Here is a 21880-nt window from a genome sequence, read left to right on the forward strand (position 1 = left end):
AAAGTATATTTAGGGCCATCCCTAGCCCATAATAATTGCTGCAGGTAGCAAACCCCCTACCCTCACCCAGCACAGTTATGAAAATCAGTGTCATCAGATATTGCCAAATGTAGCCTGGGGAGTGGGGCAAAACTCACTCTCAGTTGAAGATTACTGGAGTAATTAATTGGCAATGAACTCTCCTAGATTTGTCCACTTCCATTCTATCACTATTTTAACTTTATAAAAATTACTTCATCACTTCAGGGAAATTATTTTAGTCGTATTCTTTCCTCAATCAGTATGAGAACTTTAATCACTGAGACATCTGTACCAGAATGCTCCCCTAGTGATGTGTATAGGCGGGCAGGAAGAATGGCAAGGAAGGACGGGATGTAAAAGAGGTAGAGGGCGAAGTGGGGAGGTGAAGGAGGCAGAGGGTGAAAGCAGAGAGAGGAAAAGTGATTAGGCCAACCATGATGCCACGCCCAGCCCCCACATCCACTGGACACATGGAAACCAAGGAACCAGGACCACAAACTGAGGATCTGTTCTCTAATATCTTGAAGTAGTCCCAAGGTTTGCCAAAGAGAAACAGGCCAGAAGCAAGGATTAAAACGGGACTGCAGAGCTAGGAAGATGATGGCAAGCACAAGACATCACACAGAAATGGGGAAACATCTGAGACAGTTGCTTTGAGAGACTTCGTTGGCTATGGCTTTTATTTGTCATCTACCATATGGCATTTTAACTGCCTAGCAACGTTGAAAGGGCCAGAGTAGATAGTGACATACTGATCTGATCTTTTTGGGACATATGTTAGCTAAGAGAAGTCAAATTCTTCATTCAGAAATCACTTTCTGAGATGGAAGACATGGTGATGCACCTGTGGTTACATGAAGACAAATTATGTTTCCTAAGGCTTCAAGTTTTCTGTGATTCATGGACAGGAAATGGGGCTTAGTTTGCCAAAACAGCCATCCAAGCTAAGATGGAACATATATAGGAACTCCCAAGAGGCGTTTGAGCAGAAAAAGCTAAGAGCGGTAAGGTCTTCCTGTTGCTTTGCACCCTCACTGTTGCAGCCCACCGAACATCTCTGTTTAGTCTTTTTTTTCTACTAGTTGCGAATGTGTCTTGGTATTCAAGGGCTTGCCAGACAATCCTCTGTAGGTCCTGGTTCCTTCTTTCATCATAGCAACATCCTTAACACTCAGATAGTGATGTACAGGATTACACATGTCTCTGAATATAAGTTTTTTTTTCTGTGTATTTTCAGTACTTTGTGTTCTGTCCCTCTTATTTTTATTAGAGTGCCTTGTTCCCACATAATTCCCTGCTGTGACTGGGACAGTTGTCTGCATCACTGCAGGTTCTTAGTAAATGCTGCCCGCCTGCCTGACCACTCAGACAAGGACTCCCATCCCCAGCATATTAATGACAGGACTTCTGTTGAGATGACATAGCTGTTGTGTTATGTCTATGCTGGAGAGTCTTTGATCTCTGTTGGTCTCTGCCTCATTATCTCTTTTTCTAAAGGCTTTATCAGTCATACACACAAGAATTCTAGCCATGTATTTCCCTTAGGAATAAGAATATGGGCAAGAATAGCAAAATGAGATTCGGCTTAGAAAAGTGCACAGAATTTTTCCTAAGAGATTCTAAGAATAAGGGGAAAAATTCAATGAATTGGAGAGGAGTAAATTTAAAAGAAAGAGAGAGGAAGACAAATAGCAGAACAATAGTACCTCTCTTGATGGTTTGCCCTTGAAGACTCCTGATCAATTTATACTTGTCTTAATGAGAGACCACAGTCTCCTTGTCTCCTTGAGAGCAATGTCCAGTGTGTGTGTGAGTGCGTGTGTGCGTGTGCATGTGCATGTGCAGGCACATGTGTGTTTTAATCTAGTACCCCTATATGTACATATAATAAACAGCAATTATCCTTCCCTCTACGTAACCCTTAATGTTCTTCTTACAATAATATTCTTGGGAGACGCTGGAGGACAAGTTATAAGATCAGATAGTTTTGGAAACACCTTTTCTCATAGGTGCATCCCTCACATCCTCATTGTTTAACTTTGCATTATACTGTGTGTCCCAGCTTTGTTTGACCCCGAAGCCCTTCCATCATGTCATTCCTAGTTCTATTCCATTGCCAAGCTGGGAACACTTTGCATTGCAGGGTGAGGTTAGAGAAAGAACTATAGCAGCAGCTAGAGACTGCTGTCCTAAATGCATCTCCCCTCCATTACTATAATCTTACCAGGGGGCAGGAGAGCACCGGATGGGGCAGCCTCTCTTTCCTCTCAAAGCAGAAAGCTTTCATTAGCAGACTCAGCTAGGAACAGAAAGGATGAAACACACACACTTACTCCCTCGTGACTTTCCAGAAAGCATTCCAGAGGATTCCAGAAGGCAGCCTGAAGCCAGCAGCGGGACCATGTCCAGCACTGACCCAGGCAGGAGCCTGCTGGGGTTTGGATGGGACTTTGACAGCCAAAAGACTGTCAAGTCAAAAGAGTATCTTAAAAGGGAAGGTGGGCGAGAGAGACACCGGCCTGCTGTCCTTTTCTCGTAAAAACAAAGGCTGCAATAAACCATCATGACCTCCCAGGCCAGGCAACTCACTGGGCTTCCTTTTGGCTCTTTTCATTCTGCTTGGAACCCTATGAGTGACAGTTACGGTATGAAAAAAGAAAAAGACAAGTCACGACACCTGTTCTTTCTCTTCCTTCCTTAATATAAGCTTCAAATCCTGCAGAAAGGCCAGAAGTTAGACTATGACTCTCTGTACTGTCTGCTGTTAATGAGGCCTCCAGTGACATTTCCCCGCTAGACATTGAAACAGGTAATGATATTGGTTCTGAAACAGGAGAGGTGGATCACACCTGGGGCATCCATGATTATTTCCATCTGCTGGCCCCTACCTTGGGGGAACCCTAGCTATGGCAGGTATACTAATCACAGCAGAGTGGCTGGGATAAAAGACCCTGGATTATTGGGGTGATGGTCATGCTAGCCTACAGACCTTTGTGCCGATACTTCTCTCAGGGAGTCTGCAAGTGAGCTGCCTGTGTAGGGAGAGATACTGGTTCCTGAGAGCTTTTGCAGTCCTTCAGCTACTTACAGGGAAGAAGATACCTCTAAGGCTTATGCCATGCATTTGTTGATACTCAGTAGGTGGGTTATGTCGGCTTCATCTAGAATCTAATCTGCATGCAAACAAAAAACAACCTGTTACCAAGACTAATATGTTTGCTTTTCCAAAGTCTGTCACCAGTTCAAAGCCTCTGAGAATAAGACTGTCAGAAAATGCTTCCTAAGATGGCGATGATTATGGCTGCTTCCTGAGTAGGTTGATGTCTTTGGATAGAGTGTGAACATTTATACTTCTCACCATCCCACCCTCTTCAGATATCATCTCTACGGGCTAATGCATGCAGCTCTGCCTTGGCACAAATGTTGCCCATTTGTGTTAGTCATGAACTGGCTCTTTCATCTGATCCATTTTATGCTCTCATTTTTTCCCCCTTCAGTGTGTCATTACATTCCGAGCAATTGCCACTTCCCTGACTATGATTGATCCCCACTTATTTCATCCTGCATGCAAAGTATTTGATTTCAAGTGTGGTTCATTCTGCTCGGTGAACTCATTATAAAGTCAAGCTGAACATCTCACAGATGTGAAGCACCTTGTCTTTGAGGTTCAGCAATCTAATTTGGAATCTCATTATAGAACTTCTACTAGTAGTGGGCACAGGGGCAACTACCTGGCTGGCATTTTCCTGCCCATCTCCTATCCCATAAAGAAACTGTCATTTCAATACAGGCATGCCAGAACATTCCCCATTTTGGAAAATAGCTTTATTTATCTCTCCACAAATGCCTCTTGGCACTGATGAGAGAGTAATACTTTGTAGGCAATTTTATTAAGCATCTCAGGAGGTCAGGTGCTGAAAGAGACAGCTCACAGCTGCTTGCCTCCCATCTAGTTAGTAGGCTTCTTTATGGATCTGATGTTACATTTTCTAAGGTTTGTAGTGTGGTTGTCATTTTGCTAAGAATCTGTATACCAAGAATCTTTGCTTGGTACCGTAATGCAGTTTAACTCAGGGAGCACTGATTTCTGGTGTGTCTATGGCGAATGAAGGGAGAATGGGGTTGAAATGGAAAGTTCACTTTATTTCCAGAGAAATGCATTGATTCTGAAAGATTGATGCATTCATTTTTTTTTCGCTTATTTGGTGCTTTCAAAACCAATAAGCATCCAAGGCGCAGTTCTCACTGCTAATGAAGTTTTTGTGGTTTGTTTTTTTTTTCACTTTCGATTTTAAAACTTTGGTAAGGAGAATATTTGCTTTTCCAATTGCAATTGTTTCCATTCACCTATAGAGCAGGCTGAGCCTTCAAGAGAACTGTACCTTTGTTTCTTTGCTATGAAAATGTAAGTAGATTTATTTAACCACATAGAAGGAAAAGTGAACTAATACATATATTAATGAATAGGGATAGATTCATGTGGTTATGTTCAGCAACACACATAGATTTTTATCTTGCAATTCAGTTCAGCAAAAATACAGATTTTCTGGGATCACACCCCATCTCCTGACTTCTCCATTTAATCTAGAAAAGGGGTCAACAAACCACAGCCTGTGAGCCAAACCCATCCGACTGCCTGCTTTTGTAAATAACATTGTTTGGAACACAGGCACATATATTAATTTATGTTCATTCCTGCTTTCCAGCTGCCCAGACAGTTTAGTAGTAGAGACAGAAACCATATATCCCTCAAACCTAAAGTGTTTACTATCTGAACTTTTACAGGAAAAGTTTGGTGACCTCTAATCTGGGAAAAGAGACCTTACAGTTCTATTTAATTCACATGTAACAAAGCATGTGTTTTGAAAATAATTTTCAGTAGGATAACTGAGAGGAGAATTACAATGAGCATGGAATGAGAATCTGACCCTACTGACTGTCAAAAAAGGTTTATGAATGTTAAACCTCTGCTTTTTCTACCCAAGAGGTCTTTGAATGGAATGATAAATTAATAACAACAATGTGATATAATTTATTCATATTTGAATGGTATTTTTGACTTGGAAAGCTTCCTCTCCACTGACTTTTGATTTCCACTTATGGACTGGGGAATTAATTATTTCATTTTATTTTTATTGCATTTCATTTGGGTCAGATGCATTGCTCAGGAAAGGTGGAATTAGGAATAAGTGACACTCAAGTTTTATAGCACATTCACCTCATAAAATTGTCTCAGTGCCTTATTTCCCCCCGTTTGGTGCCCCCTTCTGACAGTTCCCTCTCCTTGGCATGACCCTTCAGGAAGTACTGGCAGATTCAGTACCATAAGGGCTGGCTCCTATCACACATCACTGTGCAGTTGGGAGGATGTCACCACATGACTATTCCTCCTGGAGTCAACTCACAGACTTTGAGTTACATCCAATCATTCAAACAGGTACAGTGAGGCAATGAAATTAGATGGATGAATACAGGCAGATACCTGTAGATAGATGATGTAGATAGGTAGATAGATTAGACAGATAATAGATAGATGATAGATAGATAGATAGATAGATAGATAGATAGATAGATAGATACATACATACATACATACATACATACATAGATCAATAGACAAAGGGACAGAAACAGACAGGCAGACAGAAAACACAAGACTAGGAGTTCAAAGACCTAGATTCAAGTTTTGTCTCTGCACTTACCTTAGCCAAGCCAGGAAGGTCAGGTGCTAAAAGAGACAGCTCACAGCTGCTTGCCTTCCATCTAGTTAGTAGGCTTCTCTGCAAATAATAATAATGTATTGTAAGAATGTTATACGATATTTTACAAGAAAATATGATAATATAACTGAAAGTACTTTTAATTTGTAAGTTAATCTAAGTTATTACAATTATGACAGGATAAAAATTACTTTTTACCTCAAAGTTCACAGCCTCTCCTTTGACCCACAAAAGAGATTTCTCACATTGCCCAAGTCAACCCGCTCCTTCCTCCTTGCTTTCAATCAGAAGGAAGTGTGTGCCGCTAGAGATGAGATAGGTCAACAAGCCTTGTTAAGGAATGGAGTGTGTGGAGACACAGAGTGTAGGAGGAAGGACACTGGGTTGGGGAATATGCCGTAAGTCTGGGAATTGCAGAGAAAAGCCCTCCAGAGCAACTTCTAGTGTGTGATGGAAACGAGAGGAGAAAAGAAAGAAGAGTTTTCGTAAGTGCTACTCGGGTGATACAGCTCACTACCCGTCACAGGCTGAGAGATGCAAATTAAAATTTGTTACTTTGGAACTTGTTGGTTGCTTGAATTTGTTTTATTTAAACTGGAAAATACCAATGAAAACTGAACAGAATAGTTCATTCAGACTTTTAAGGGTGTATTATATGTTTTTATTATTTATGGGTCCCTGGTTTGATTTTATACTATTACTTTTAAGAAGGCCTAAATTTATACAAATGTGTAATTTTAGGTATATATTAAAAAGTGTCTGATTTAAAAAGCTTTTCTCTAAAGCCAGTGAGAAATGCCTGATATCGATATTTTCCAGACAATGTTAGGGCACCATTTCCTGTGTGTTGCAGTCAGAAGATTAGTTCAGAGATTTTTCAAACTGGGGAATGTGTGAGGTGTGATGAGTGTATAGTTTGAAAGAAAATACACATACTCAACCTATTGTTTTCTGCAAACAAACTAAAGAGAATATGACACACATCTCTCATCCATTGGTGATATGGAAAATACTGAACCAGAAGGCCCTTAAAGGATACAAATCCTAACACATGAAAAATGTTTAAAGAGATTGAGAAACCTTCTAGTCAGTCACTAGGACTCTAGGATTGAGTTAGCATGATGATAAACTTGCCCTAAAGTATTTGGGAAAAAAGTTAAACATATATATGTTTTACACAGATTATTCCATTTAACCCACTCGATACCTCTTCAAGAAGGTATAAAGGTCATTATGGTATACAAACAAGGTTGAGATTTACAAACCTGCTTATATATAGTAAGTGGTAGAGGTGACATTTGCACCAAGGTGTTTTGGTTCCAAAGCCCTGTTTCTACTAAGCTGTAGTCCCCTGCTGGGTGACTGGCAATGTCAGGCCCACAGGCTTCAAGATGAGTTGACTTTATGAAGGGTTTAAGTGACATTCCAGGGTGGCATAATTAATTAGTGATGTCCTAAACTCCTAATCTTCTGAATCACATTCATACCTATTCCTCAAACTGCAGATCAGATAAAACAGACAAATAGTACCTGGGACCAGCTCTCCAGGAGCAGTGGAAAGGCTTGTTGGCTTCCACTAATGGTGCTGCTTCTTAAATTTTTTTCTGTCAGTATCTTCTGGTCATCTTGCCTTTTTTCTCATTTTCTATATCAAACAAATATGGCCCAAATTCAGATTTTGATATATTATGATTTTCACAATTTCTAGAAGAGAGTCAAACTGTATTAGTTTCCCATGTCTACCATTTAAGAAACTACCACACAGTTCATCACTTAAAAATCAAAAATTTATTTTCTCGCAGTTCTGGAGACCAGAAGTACAAAGTCAAAATCAAGGTGTTGACATGCTTGGTTTCTTCTAGAGGCTCAGCGAGAGAATCCGTTCCATGTTTTTCTCCTGGCTTCTGGTGGTTGCCAGCAAGTCTTGGTGTTCCTTGGCTTGTAGCTGCATAACTCCAATCTTTGTCACCATCTTTATCTGGTCTCTGTGTCTCTGTGCCTTCTCCTTTCTTATTTCTTACAAGGATACTCTGCATTGGAGTCAGGGCCCAAGCTAAGTCCAGGATAATCTCATTTCAAGATCCTTAATTTAATTACATTTAAAGATGATTTCCAGATAAGGTTATATTCAAATGCACTGCATTAGGACTACAGATAGGTTTGAGTAGACACAATTCAACCTAGTACACCTCAAAGACGTTGTGACCCAGGAAGCGATTAACTAAGCCCACAGAAGCAATAGACTCTACACACCATATTCCAACCATAAACAAAAGGAGACTTCTCATTCTAACCTCTCAGCATCATTAACATGTATGCTGCCAGCTGAGATTTTCAAGGATTCAACAATTCAGACTAGGCTATGTTGGAATTAAATGAGGTTCTTGGAGAAATGGACTGTGGTCTGAACCCCAAAAGCTTGGCACAAGCCAAGATTGTGCCATTGCACCACCCTGACCTTAGGTAAGTCATTAAATGCCCTTCAGCTTTAGTTTCCTCATCTATAAAATGGGACAACAATAGTAACATCTATAACCAATTTTTCACTGCTATATATAAAAGTGCTTTGTAAATTACACAATAGTTATTTTCACTATTAGCTAGTTCAAAGCCCAAGTAAATAACTCTGTTTCCTTTTTTATTTTGTATAGCTTTTCCTTCTTCTGTTTTTTAAGGAGCAGCATTATCCTTACAGCATTTTTTGAAGACATTTTGTGTATCAGACCCTGGGCATGATCTAAAATGGCTTTCTGTATTTTATATTTACAGTGAAATGATTATATACAGGTGTGTATGGGAAAGCAGAGGTGACATTAACAGTTAATTTAGGAAATCAAATGCTTCATAAGTAGGAGATGTATCTAAATATTTCACTATATTCATGACTCAAAATATGGCTCATCCTAATAGCAGATACCCAAGAAAAAAAGAGAGGGAAAAGTTAAATGTCTTTCACAAATATCATGTAAACTTGTCCTTCTGAAAACATTTTCATGATCATTTAAAAGGAAATGAATAATATAATTCAAAAATATAAATAGATGATCATATTGGACTGCAATGAGAGCAGATGTTTTAAGTTATGTAAAATCTTACCCCATCTGGTAAACAGTAAAAATGTCTCAACAGCAACCCACAGATGAAATGTTGCCAATAAAGCAAGTATAGCGGGGACTGACTAGAAGTCAATTTTACTGGATTACTTCATAAAATGCTTAAAGGCTATTAATATGCACATAATAATTTTACCGCTTACAGCAATTACCATTCTGAAAACTATTTTTAAAAATTTTAGAAATTTCATCTAATTTCATGATAAATTTCACCATAAATCACATTTGTTAAATTAAACAGCTTATTTTCTCCCAGAGTACCTTGAACTTAGAAATATATCCTGGAGTAGTTATATGTTTAAGTTAATTAAGACATTTACTCCATCTCCAATCTAATCAGGATGAGTACCAATAAGACAGAATAAAATTAGAGATGGACCAGACTCCCACTGTTGCAGATCCCATTCTGTTTGTGAAGAGTAGGTGGATCTATCAGGAACATTTGGTTTATGTCAGTTTGCCTTGTAGCTGGGTTTCATTGTGTGAACTATTTCCAGTTTTTTCAGCTACAAATAGGTGGCTACCAATATAAACTTGCTGCATTATTCCAAGTTGAATTATTACCAGAAAACTTTTCTAAGAGCAATAGACTTGGATCTCTTCTAGCAGAAAGTCTGTTCTTAAGATTCTTCCCCATTTGGGTCTAAAAGTTGTTATTCCCATCACATTTCTTGTCCCCTTCTTTAAACTATTCTATGGAAACCCAGTACCATTTCATTCATTCATTCTAAATAGAAGAAAGGCCAGAAAGTTACCCCACACTACAAAGAAATCTGTAAAAAGTTAATTACTCCCAGGTATGTGTAAACTCCTACTTAGAACAATAAAGGAATTTTGTAAATTTATGAGGAGTAACCCTAAATGAAGAGAGAAATAAAGGGAAGGGAGGGGATTTTATTACAAAGACAAATTATTGTACTAGTTTTTTAATGTGTTCTGTGAATTCAATTAAAGGGGTGTCACACTCACACAAACAGATACCACCCCCCACTCTCCAGGGCTCTATTTATACTAGAAGATTGTTTATTATTGTTTAGCCAAACCTTGTTCATAAATCAGTAGAAATGAAACAATTAAAACTAACTGACCAAAACAAAGAACATGAAAAATTTGAATTAAGTATTCTTTTATTTTTAATGGTTTTATTCACAGAGTCTTCGAAGGTTCTTCAAATGTTTCATATGAAGAAACAAAGACCATTAATATTCAATTAGAGTAAATAAGCCCTCTTCTTATGAATTGATAGTTTAATTCAACAATTATCTATATTATCTTTAAAAATACATATCATTTGACTGGGCACGGCGGCTCATGCCTGTAATCCTAGCACTTTCGGAGGCCGAGGTGGGCCAATCACTAGGTCAGGAGTTCGAGACCAGCCTGACCAACATGGTGAAACCCCATCCCTACTAAAAATACAAAAATTAGCCTGGAGTGGTGGTGTGCACCTGTAATCCCAGCTAGACAGGAGGCTGAGGCAGGAGAATCACTTGAACCCGGGAGGCAGAGGTTTATGTATTTTTATATATATATATAATATCACATTCCTGCTTAAAACCATGCAATGGCTTCCAACTATGCACAGTCTGGGCTGGGCATGGTGGCTCACACCTGTAATTCCAGCACTTTGGGAGTCTGAGGCAAGCAGATCACTTGAGGCCAGGAATTTGAAACTAGCCTGGCCAGTATCGTGAAACACTGTCTCTACTAAAAATACAAAAATTAGCCAGGCGTGGTAGTCTGCACCTGTAATTCCAACTACTTGGGAGGCTGAGGGAGGAGAATTGTTTGAACCCAGGAAGCAAAGGTTGCAGTGAGCGGCGAGATTGCACCACTGCACTCCAGCCTGGGCAACAGAGCAAGACTCTGTCTAAAAAAAAAAAAAAAAAAAACCACACAGTCCAAACTCTTTGTTCTTGTCCTGAATGATCTGGCACCTGCCTAAATATCCAACTCTATCTTCTACCTGTCTATCCCTTACCACAAAATGACTTCTGACAATTCCTGCCTGCCTTAGGACATTGTTGCCACTCTTCGGAGTGCTCCACTGCCATTTCTCATCTCCCAGATCACCACTACAAAGAAGTTAGCTCCTATAGTCTATCTAATAAAATATCCCCCTCCCCAAGACTCTCTTATCCCATCACCCTGTGTGCTTGCTTTATAGCATGTTTCACAGTTTGTAACTGCTTTGTTTGTCTATGTTTCCCATCTATTGTTATTCTCCTGCCAGTGGAATATCAACTCCATGAGAACAGAGACTACACATGCCTTCTCTTTGTTTCCCTGGCACTCATCACACGTGCTCAATAAATGTTCTTTGGGAGTACTACTTTTTGAAAGAAAAATTGTGAAAATGTTTCATTGTCCTCTGGCCGGGTGCAGTTGCTCACATCTGTAATCCCAGCACTTTGGGAGGCCGAGGTGGGCCAGTCACTAGGTCAGGAGATCAAGAGATCAAGACCATCCTGGCCAACATGGTGAAACCCTGTCTTTACTAAAAATACAAAATTAGCCGGGCATGGTGGCGGGTGCCTATAGTCCCAGCTACTCAGGAGGCTGAGGCAGGAGAATCACTTGAACCCAGGAGGCAGAGGTTGCAGTAAGCCGAGATCATGCCATTGCACTCCAGCCTGGGCTACAGAGCAGGACTCTGTCTCAAAAAAACAAAAAAACAAAAAAAAGAGAGAGAGAGATTCATTATTCTCAAGGAGCTTACAGTATGAAGGTAAAGGGGATATTGAAACACAACCAGAATACAGAAAGGAATGTAAAAATGTTAAAACTACAGAATGAAAGCAAAGTGCTATAGGAACAGAAACTAGATAGTAATGATCTAAACAGAGTTACTACGAAGATTAAATGGGAAAAAAAATGATGAAATTTGAATGGAGTCATTTAATGTGATAAGAATATCACAACAGCCAGGTGCAGTGGCTTACACCTGTAATCCCAGAAGTTTAGGAGGCCGAGGTGGGTGGATCACTTGAGGTCAGGAGTTCGAGACCAGCCTGACCAACACGTTGAAACCCCGTCTCTACTAAAAATACAAAAATTAGCTGGGCATCGTGGTGGGTGCCTGTAATCCCAGCTACTCGGGAGGCTGAGGCAGGAGAATCGCTTGAACCCAGGAGGTGGAAGTTGCAGTGAGCCAAGATTGCACCACTGCACTCCAGCCTGGCGACAGAGCGAGACTCTATCTAAAAAATAAATAAATAAAATAAATAAAAATAAAAATCAGGAACAAAGACGTAGAAAGGGACAACAAGTTCAAGAAAGTCTGCAGAATGATGGGAAGTTTGGGATGGATACGACATAGGGTATACGTGATGGAAGTGAGGTGGGAAAGACAAGGCGGGCTGGGGCTGAGGGCAGGGAAACTTCAGGCTTTGCCGAGGTGTCCAGAGTGAACCTTAAGGGCATGTGGGGTAGCACAACTTCACCAGAGAGAATGAGCATGATCCCCACAGAAGCGTGTGCTCTAAGAGAGCCAGAGCAAAGGGAAGCCAACAGGAATTCTCGCCGCAGCATGTGCCTTGATGAAACCCTTTTCCCATCTCTTAATCTCTGCTTGCTTCAGCATCTCAGACTCTTGATTGAATAAGCCCTCCGGGGATAATGCTTCTATCCACTGTGCCTCAAAAGTGAAATCTAACATTTTACCCTCTTTAAGTGCATTTCATTACAAGTAGTTACCTTACTCCCCTCCAATTCTCAAAGGCACTGGCGAATGATAAAGGAAGAGAAGTAAGGACTTAGGTATTTGAGGTTTATGTTTCTAAGTGATGTTTTTAAACCCATGTCTAGTTTTATCAAGAGAAGAAATCGGGCAATTTTTCACAGAGTGAAGATAATGGCTTATGCCTGTGGCAGTTAAAGCATCTCCCAGCGCCCCTCTCTCTTTTTCTGGCTTTAATACCGACAGCAGCAGCACTAAACCTCCACCAGACAAAGGGTGACACTGTCAGCACTGTTTTACCAAGATAAGAATACAAGTGAAAATAAGTCTTTATGCTCTAAGCACCTATGTTTTATTCGATGATAGCAAGAATCCCATCTATTAGCTTTTTGGAAAGTGGGTTTCTAGTTGACATAATGGAAACAGATTTTTAAGTCATCAGAAACAACACCAAAAATCCCCTTGGGTAAGACCTGTGTTCTCCTAGATTCCTTTTTGAAATCTGCTAATAGTCTAACTCTGTAATGCTATATGACTCAACATTTTTAATGTGGGGAGTTTGGATTCCCATGTATCTTCCTACTACACATAATGACATCATTTCTGTGATATTATTTCATTTTCTTTCTTTTTTTATTTAAGTTTATTTTATTTTAGACAGGGTCTCACTCTTTCTCCCAGCTGGAGTGCAGTGGTGCAATTATGGCTCGCTGCGGCCTTGACCTCCTGGATTCACACAATCCTCCCACCTCAGCCTCCTGAGTAGCTGTGATGACAGGGGCATGCCACCATGACAGGCTATTTAAAAAAAAAAAAAAAAATCTGTAGAGATGGGGTTTCCCCATGTTGCCCAAGCTGGTCTCCAACTCCTGAGCTCGAGCAATGTTCCCATCTTGGCCTTCCAAACTCCTGGGATTACAGGTGTCTCTAACCACACACCCACCCGCACACACATACAAACACACACACAAGTAAAATACATAATAACCTCTGCGTTCTTTATATAGGGCCTTTGTAGCCGTGTATCTATAGACTTACACATTAAAATAGGTTGACTGATGTAGAATCCTGGTGGTTGGGGGAGGCAGGGACAGAGCAACCTCCTCAAGGAGGTTTTTTCGTTGTCCAAAAAAAAAAAAAAAAAAGATATATTTATTATTAACAGATTTCCTCCCACCTTATAAATTCATATCTCAGTTATCTATAAGTCGATACATTTGGTTAGGGTTCCTTTTCACTTCCTGACAGTTGCTCAAAGAAATTTTCATAACCTCTGGGTTCAAAGACTTGCTTCTCTTTGAACTCCTAGTCTCTGAACTTCAGGCTGGGGACACATGGGTCATTTGTATGAATATTTTTTATTTTTGTGTTGTGTCTTTCGCCTTAAACAGTAAATGTTTATCTTCTCTATGTGTCCAAAGATACTACATAGCAAACATTAGATACAAGAAATATTAGAATGAATGATGTAAGAGGAAGAAAAACTGAAATCTGTGAACTTAGAACAGTATCGGTGTTGTCAAGAACTCCAAGTTATATCAATATGCCAAGGATATTTAGAAATGCAAAGAAAATGGTCATGCTGTCCAAAACACTAGTCTGATCCTATCTCCCCCAACTTAGAAACTTTCAGTAGCTTAACATTGCACTTAGAATAAATCCGAATGTCTTCCCATGACTAGGAATGCCCTGCCTGCTCAGACCTTCCGTCCATGACACATCACTCTTTCCTTCTGCCCATACGCAGTCTGCACACTTGAGTACAGTTTCAGTTCTTCCAATACATCCAGGTTTTCCCTACTGTCAGGTTTTTGTGCCCATTGCTTGGAAGGTCCTCACCTTCCCTGAGGCCACTATTTTCATAACCAACTCCTTTTATTTTAGGTCTCAACAAAAGGGTCAAGTTCTCACTGAGACCTTTTCTTATTACCTGAATTAAGTAAAACACTGTGTGTGTTGTTTGATGATTTTCATGGTTTATGAGCTCAGCCCCTTACTGTGATCCTCCATGGGCCTTAAATACATCTTTCCAATCAATCTATTTCTGTGTAGCCTTAACTGTGCACAATTGCATGTGTGTTTCTGTCTCTCATAGAATGTCAGCTCCATGAAGACAGCACCCCTTTCTGTTTTGCTCACCACTCTATCCTTAGCAACTAGTACAGGGCCTGGAAAATGTCTGTTGATTTTAAAATTGAAGAGTAGGTGCCAGGTCACTGGAACTCTACTGTTTCCTTCTAAACTCCATCTCTGGGGGAACATGTCTAATAAAAACATTTTAAAACATCTTCTGACCTAGGTTTTTCAGACTATTCTTGGAGCAATGAGTCATTAACTTCTGTAGCATCAGGGTCAAGTGACTGGCTACTTGGACTGGTTGAGCCATTTAAGTATAATCCATCTGTAAGTACAACTGCAGGTCATTTGGTGAGTATAAAATTGCATGCTTAAAGGGAGCACTCCCTTTTGGAAATTTGGCTCATTAGTAAGTTGAGGAGTAATGGAGTGTGATCACAGCTTCAGTGCTTTCCTTGGAGTCAGTGGCGCCTTGGGAACACTCTCTAATAACTAATCCCAACTTGCTATAGCAGCAGGACCCGCCCCGACTTTAGGAACTGAAAACCTGTGCCTGAGGGCAACAGCCATATGCCTTGCTCCGGGCCTGCTTTGTTTCACAGAATTACAGGCCTTTCTTTCAGCCTCCAAAGCACACTGCTGCTTATTTAGATAATAAAGAACAATCTAAATATCAACCACATGGAAGGTTCAGTGCCAGATGTATGCTCTCAAGCTGTCAAAAGAAAAAAAAGATCTCTTTATTATTAATGGATCTCCTCTCACCTTATCAATTCATATCTCAGTTCTGTACGTTGATACATTTGGTTAGGGTTCATTTTCACTTCTTGACAGTTGCTTTCCTTGTTTAAAATCCTCAGAAGTTCATCCTGTATGGAGATGAAATGCGGAAAAGTCCCTAGAAAATTTAACTGAAAAGACAATGGCTATGTCTGTCAGTTTTTATCAGAAACCTCAGTTCCCATTCCTAGTGCTGCATGTCTTGCTTTGAGAAGTGCACCAAAGGTCAGCTGGAATTCAAGTCTCATCAAGTTACCCCTAATCGTAAAGAAGGCACACTCTAGATTTTGAACAGCTAACAAGTGTTTTGGCACTTCTGGAGTTGCTCGCGAGGCAGGTCATGTTTGTTGACAGTGTAATAACCACATAAATGTACTTCAGTTGTCCAATTGAAACTTTACTGAATTGATGCCTTTCTGAGTAGAGTCAGTACTCTTGGAAAGTTTGACATTGCTAAAAACTGAAATAAAGTGTTAGTGTAATTACAGTCTTGAAAGGGCAGCCACACAGGTTTTACAACAATATTAGCTACACCAAGAGTAAATATTTGAAGCAACTACAAAAATTGAATGCTCTAGTTAAGGCAAAAGATGTGTACATTAAAAGTTAGAAGACAGTATAAGGTAAGAGCTCATAAGGAAGTGAAAGTATGTACCTTCCATTCCTTAAACTTTACAGTGGCATCCTATTACATCTAAAAAAGCAACTAGGCTCATTATCAGGGCCTGTACAATCCCCACGTGATTATTCAACACCACTTCTCCAACCTCTTGTTCTCCTACTCTCTCCTCATCCACTCCATGCCAAGGTTGTTTCTGCCCCAGGGCCTTTGCACTTGCTGTTCTCCCTGACTGAAAATTTATTACTTCAGATGGAAGAAAAGACCTAAGCTCGCAGAGTATCCTCTTTTCTCACCACCCCCCACCTCTGTTTCATTTCCTTTGTAGTGTTCATCGAAGTCTGAAATGATCTTATTTACTTTTTTGTTATTATTATTTGTCTCTTTGCTACAGAATGCAAGCTCCATGAGGGCAGGGACTTTGCATGTATTATTGTCTGCTATACATGTAGAACCTATATCTGCCACACTGTGTTTGTGTGGTTTTTGTTTGTTTTTGAGACAGGGTCTCACTGTCACCCAGGCTGGAGTACAGTGACATGATTATAGCTCCATGCAGCCTTGATCTTCTGGTTCAAGCAATCCTCCTGCCTTAACCTTCCGAGTAGCTGGAACTATATGCACATACCACCATACCTAGCTAATTAAAAAACATTGTTTTAGAGATGAGGTCTTGCTGTGTTGGCCAGGCTAGTCTCAAACTCCTGAGCTCAAGCAATCTTTCCACCTCAAACTCCCAAAGTGCTGGGATTACAGGCATAAGCCACTGCACCCAGCCACACTGTGTGTTTAATAGATGTTTTTTGAATGCATAAATTAATAATAAATAAAATATTAATAATAGTAGCAAATACCTCAACACTTTCATGTGTTAAAGAATGGCATTAAACCATGATGTGAGAAAAGTATAAAATAGATGGAAGAGATACAAGGACTAGAGCAGTTCAGGGGAGAAGGAAACCTTATGGGACAAACCCACCAGAAAAGCAACCTGTAAAGAAAGGGTAAATGTGGGGACAGAAAGCTTGGAGAAAGGAATTTACTGGAATAAATATGAAGGAAGAAGCAATACATTCAGCATGTTGGGGTCACATAAATCAACCAGAAGTTATAGAAGAGGGTTCAAGTAGGAAAATAATGGGAAAGAAGACCAGAGCCTATAGTGCAGAAGGCACTGAATGTTAGGCAACAAAAAATGATAGCATTGTTGAGTGTTATGAGCACAGATAATAAAATGACAGATGATGAAGAAAATGGTACCCATAATTATCAGAAAGTGTTGCCTGTGGGTACGGGTAAGTGTTGCCTTCTTCTGATGTCACAAGGGAACTGAATCATAGTAGGCTGCACAGGAAGTTTCTAGAGCACTAGCAACCCTGTTTTTATTGATTGCGCTAGTGCTTATACATGTATCTGTCTTACAAGTATTCTTTAAATTATGTGTGTGCGTGTGTGTATGCTTTTTTATGTATATGCTATCTTTCAGAAGAAGACATATAATTTTTTTAAAGGCACTAAAACAAGAAAATTAGAAGGATAGGCACTGGTGTCAGACTGCCTGGGCCTAAATGTCAGTTTTGCCACTTACGAGTTCTGTCTTCTATAGCATATTACTTAATTTCTCTGAGCCTCAGTTTTCCCCTGAAAAACAGTTATCTCCTGAAAATGGGGATAATATACTACTACCTCCATGGGTTTTCATGAGAATTAAATTAAATAATACAGGTAAATCATCCAGTAGAGTGCCTGGCAGATTATTTGTTCATATTAATTTTGTAGGATTTTGTATCCCAAATTGCATTTATTGGAATCATATCTTCACTATGTTGTCTATGCATAAACCAAAGAAAGTGCCATGTTACTGCTGAGAAGGCACTGATACACCTAAGAAGAGTTGGTTGACAACCCTCCATTCCAGCAATCTGCCTATGTCCCAGCAATATATCACAGATGCTCCAGTGACTTAAAGTTTGAAGATTCATGAGCATGCAGAGGACTCTAAGATGCAATGTATTCTAAAATGGATTATTACAAAACCATGATGGAACTGAAACTGGCCCACTACTCCCATAGACTGTTCTTTTGGATCAACATAGAAATTTGCCCTTCTGCTCTTAAAGCCTGAAACCTGTATTTGTTTTATCTGAGTTCCTTCTTCAGGAAAGGACCTTCAAGCCTCTCAAAAAAAGTATCAAAGAACTGAAACTCATTAGATCAGGGCACCAGATGTATCCTTTTCCCTCCCTAGTTCTTGTTTCAACACTTTGTCACATTTCTTCCCTGCTATATAAACCCCTAGTTGTAGTCAGTCAGGGAGATGAATCTGAGTCTGAGCTCCCATCCTCTCAACTGCAGCACCCAACTAAAGCCTTCTTCCCTGGTAATACCTGTAGTTTTGGTGATTGGCTTTCTGTGCAGTGAGCAGACAGATCTAGACTGAATCCCTGGTGTTTTGGTAACATAACTTCAAACTAAATTTGAAAAACTGTGAGATCGATGTGTCAATTATACTATTGTTAACAATTTATTTTTATGTCTATACCATCTAAAATCATATCATGATATATACACACACCAATATTGCTGCTTTTCACAGTAAGGATTTTGAAAAATTTAATGTGTAGATAGCACTTATTATAGGCCAAGCCTATTTTAGGTATTTTATAAATATTAATTCATTTAGTCCTTATAATGGCCCTTTGAGATATTTAAGGTTTTAATGTAGAGGAGTGTTAAGAGTCCAGGTCAAAAATCATGTCAGTGTATCAGGATTACCTGGTATACTAGTTTTCTAGGGCTATTGTATCACAGTAAGACAAACTAGATGTCTTAACTTACTGTCTCACAGTTCTGGAGATTAGATGTGCAAGGCCAAGTTGTTGGCAGCGCTAGTTCTTTCTGAGGGCTGTGAAGAGCAATTTCTTACATGCCCCTCCCATAGCTTCCGGTGATCTCTGGCAAATTTTGGCACTCTTTGCCTTACAGAAGCATCATCTTGATCTCTGCCTTCACATAGTATTCTCCCTTTGTGTATGTGTGTGCGTCCAAATATCAACTTTATAAGAACACCAAGCATATTGGACTAAGGACCCATCCTACTCTAGCATGAACTCATCTAAACCTACATAATTACATCTATAATGAGCCTATTTCCAGATGAGTTCACATTATGAGGTACTAGGGGCTAGACATCATCATATGAATCTGGGAGACTCAGTTCATCCTATAACACCTGGAAAGCTGTTAAAAATAAAGACTCCAATGTGATACCTCTTCAGTCAGAAACTCTGGGGGTGGGGCCTGTTTTGTAATAAACTTCTTGGGTAATTACGGTGCAGCCATCTTGTGGCAAGTCCATACAGTTATACTTGGAAACAGTCAATATAGCCAAGGGGATAATATGGAGAGTTTCTTAGCAATGCAAAGGGAGGTATAACTGTGAAGAATGCATGACCAGGCTTAATGAATATTTGAGTGGATGGAAAAGTAAAGAATAGGGTCCAGTCTAGTTTGAGAATTCAAGTCTTAGTGGCAGGAAAGGGTTATAAAAATATTGAATCATTCCAGAAAAGAAAATGATTTCCTCCTTCAACAGCTGAAATCAGTATATATGAAGTGCTCAGTGAGTGAAGTCATCGCCCTAGGTACCAGAAATCCAAAGATGAATGAGATGCCATGCCTTACCCCAAGGAGTTCACAACCTATTGGGGAAGGGGGCAGATAAAAAAATTAAAATACAGGCCAACTGCGGTGGCTCATACCTGTAATCCCAGCACCTTGGGAGACCAAGGCAGGTGAATCACAAGGTCAGGAGTTCAAGACCAGCCTGGCCAAGATGGCGAAACTCCGTCTCTACTAAAAATGCAAAAATTAGCTGGGTATGGTGGTGGGCACCTGTAATCTCAGCTACTCAGGAGGCTGAGGCAGAGAATTGCTTCAACCTGGGAGGCTGAGGTTGTAGTGAGCCAAGATCATGCCACTGCACTCCAGCCTGGGTGACAGAGTGAGACTCCGTCTCAAAAGATAATAAAATAAAATAAGATAAGGTAAGATAAGATAAAATAAAATAAAATAAAATAAAATTTGATAAGGACTGTAATCCAGAAGACCAAGTTCCTATGGAGGAATCCAGGGAAAGATGGTGGGTTTCTTTAGAGTCACTCAGAGGTGACTTCAGGCTCAGGCATTCAGGAGGCTTAGACTCAAGAGAGAGCCAATCTATTGACATCTTGTCCTACAGAATAAAGGTGAATCAAAAGTGGGACCCCCATTCAGTCTTGGTACAAACAGGACCAAGATGGAGGACTGCTGCTCTTGTTTCTGCTTATTGTACAGGAATGTGCAGAAGTAATGGAAAATATTCAGCGCACCAGGTGGCTGTCATCCCTGTGATGATTCTTCCCTTTTATAGGTTAAATGCTTTTGTTTTTGTTTGTTTTTCCCAGTTCCTGTTCTCTCTGATATCTGTCCACTAAGATATTCAATACCAAGTAGAAACTTACTGAGTTTTTGTAAAGAAGCAAATATAATTGATGGCAAAGAAATTCATGGAACTTCAGGAATTATCTGCCAAGTCATTGTCATCCCTACTCCTCCAGAATGGTGTGTTTGCTATGGAAACAGATCATATTAAAATCAGAAGTTAGTACTCCAGTAATATTCAATGGAGCCTTTTCTAGGATTTTTTTTTTTATCTTTGGAAGTCTGTCTACGAGTTGGCAAGAAGAGATTATATGTGTTTATCTCTTGTAGTTTCCCAATTTATTTAGAAAAGGGATATAGATTTAAGCAAAACTTAGGTGGCTGCAGAGAGCAGGAGAAGCATCTTTCTACATTTTTCCTCTTGTTCCTTGTTCCTCCTGAGTAAAGCTGTTGCTGGTCTTTGCACATAGACCACATAGACCTGCCAGAGTTGGGAAAGAATAATTATTGCTATTCCACAGCTTTTATATACTTAGGTTTACATTTTCCTTCAAGAAGATCTTACAGTACTTATTTATGGATTTATTACTGTACTAGCTTTCTATTGCTGCAGTAAATAAATTACTCAAACAGTGGCTTATAACAATACAAGCTTATTATCTTATAGTTCTGTAGGTTAGAAATCTGACCAGTCACACTGGATAAAAGTGTATTTGTCAAGGTGCTGCCAGGGCTGTGTTCCCTTCTGGAGCCTCTAGGGGAGGATTAGTTTCCTTGCTTTACCTGCCGGGCTACCTGCATTCCTTGGTTTACAGCCCCTTCTTCCATCTTCAAAACATTATCACTCAAATCTCTGTTTTTATAGTCACACCTCTTCTGATTCAGTTCCTCATGTTTTCTTCTTATAAGAACACTTGTGATTATATTGAGCTCACTCAATAATCCAGAATAATCTTCCTATCTCAAGATCCTTAATTTAGTAACATCAGCAAAGTCCTTTTGCCATAAAAAATAATATAAACACAAATACTGGGGATTAGGACATGGGATTCTTTAGAGAATGAGGAGAAATTGTTCATATACCACACTAAGGAGGTATTTACAAGTTTTTGGTTCTCTTGATTTTCAACCTCACTCTATTTCCAAGAAGACCATATCTTCATCTCATGGAGAGAGCCTATTAGCCATTCCTGAATAATACATTTGACTCCAGTTTGCACAGGCTTCGGAAAGCCAGACCCTAGCAGCACCAAATGGATTTTTCACCTAAGATACCCAGTTTTTTAAAAGAGGAAGGCAGATAAGATTAATAACGAAATTAAGTATGTCTTTGCACCATTAAACTTCAGTGTAAATTTCTTGTGTCTCCAGCAGAGCTTAGCATATTGTCTTGTACATAGTAGGTATAGAGTAACTTTAATATTAAGAGTGAAATAACTTGTTACAAAAA

At 39.7% G+C, this 21880-nt stretch overlaps 1 pseudogene; it reads right to left on the reverse strand.

Annotated features, from left to right (window-relative positions):
* The window catches only part of LOC105485603 (protocadherin-8-like), a 347750-nt pseudogene that overhangs the window by 64510 nt on the left and 261360 nt on the right, over window positions 1-21880 (reverse strand).

This window comes from Macaca nemestrina, chromosome 16 (assembly GCF_043159975.1).
Source record: "Macaca nemestrina isolate mMacNem1 chromosome 16, mMacNem.hap1, whole genome shotgun sequence".
NCBI lineage: Eukaryota > Metazoa > Chordata > Mammalia > Primates > Cercopithecidae > Macaca > Macaca nemestrina.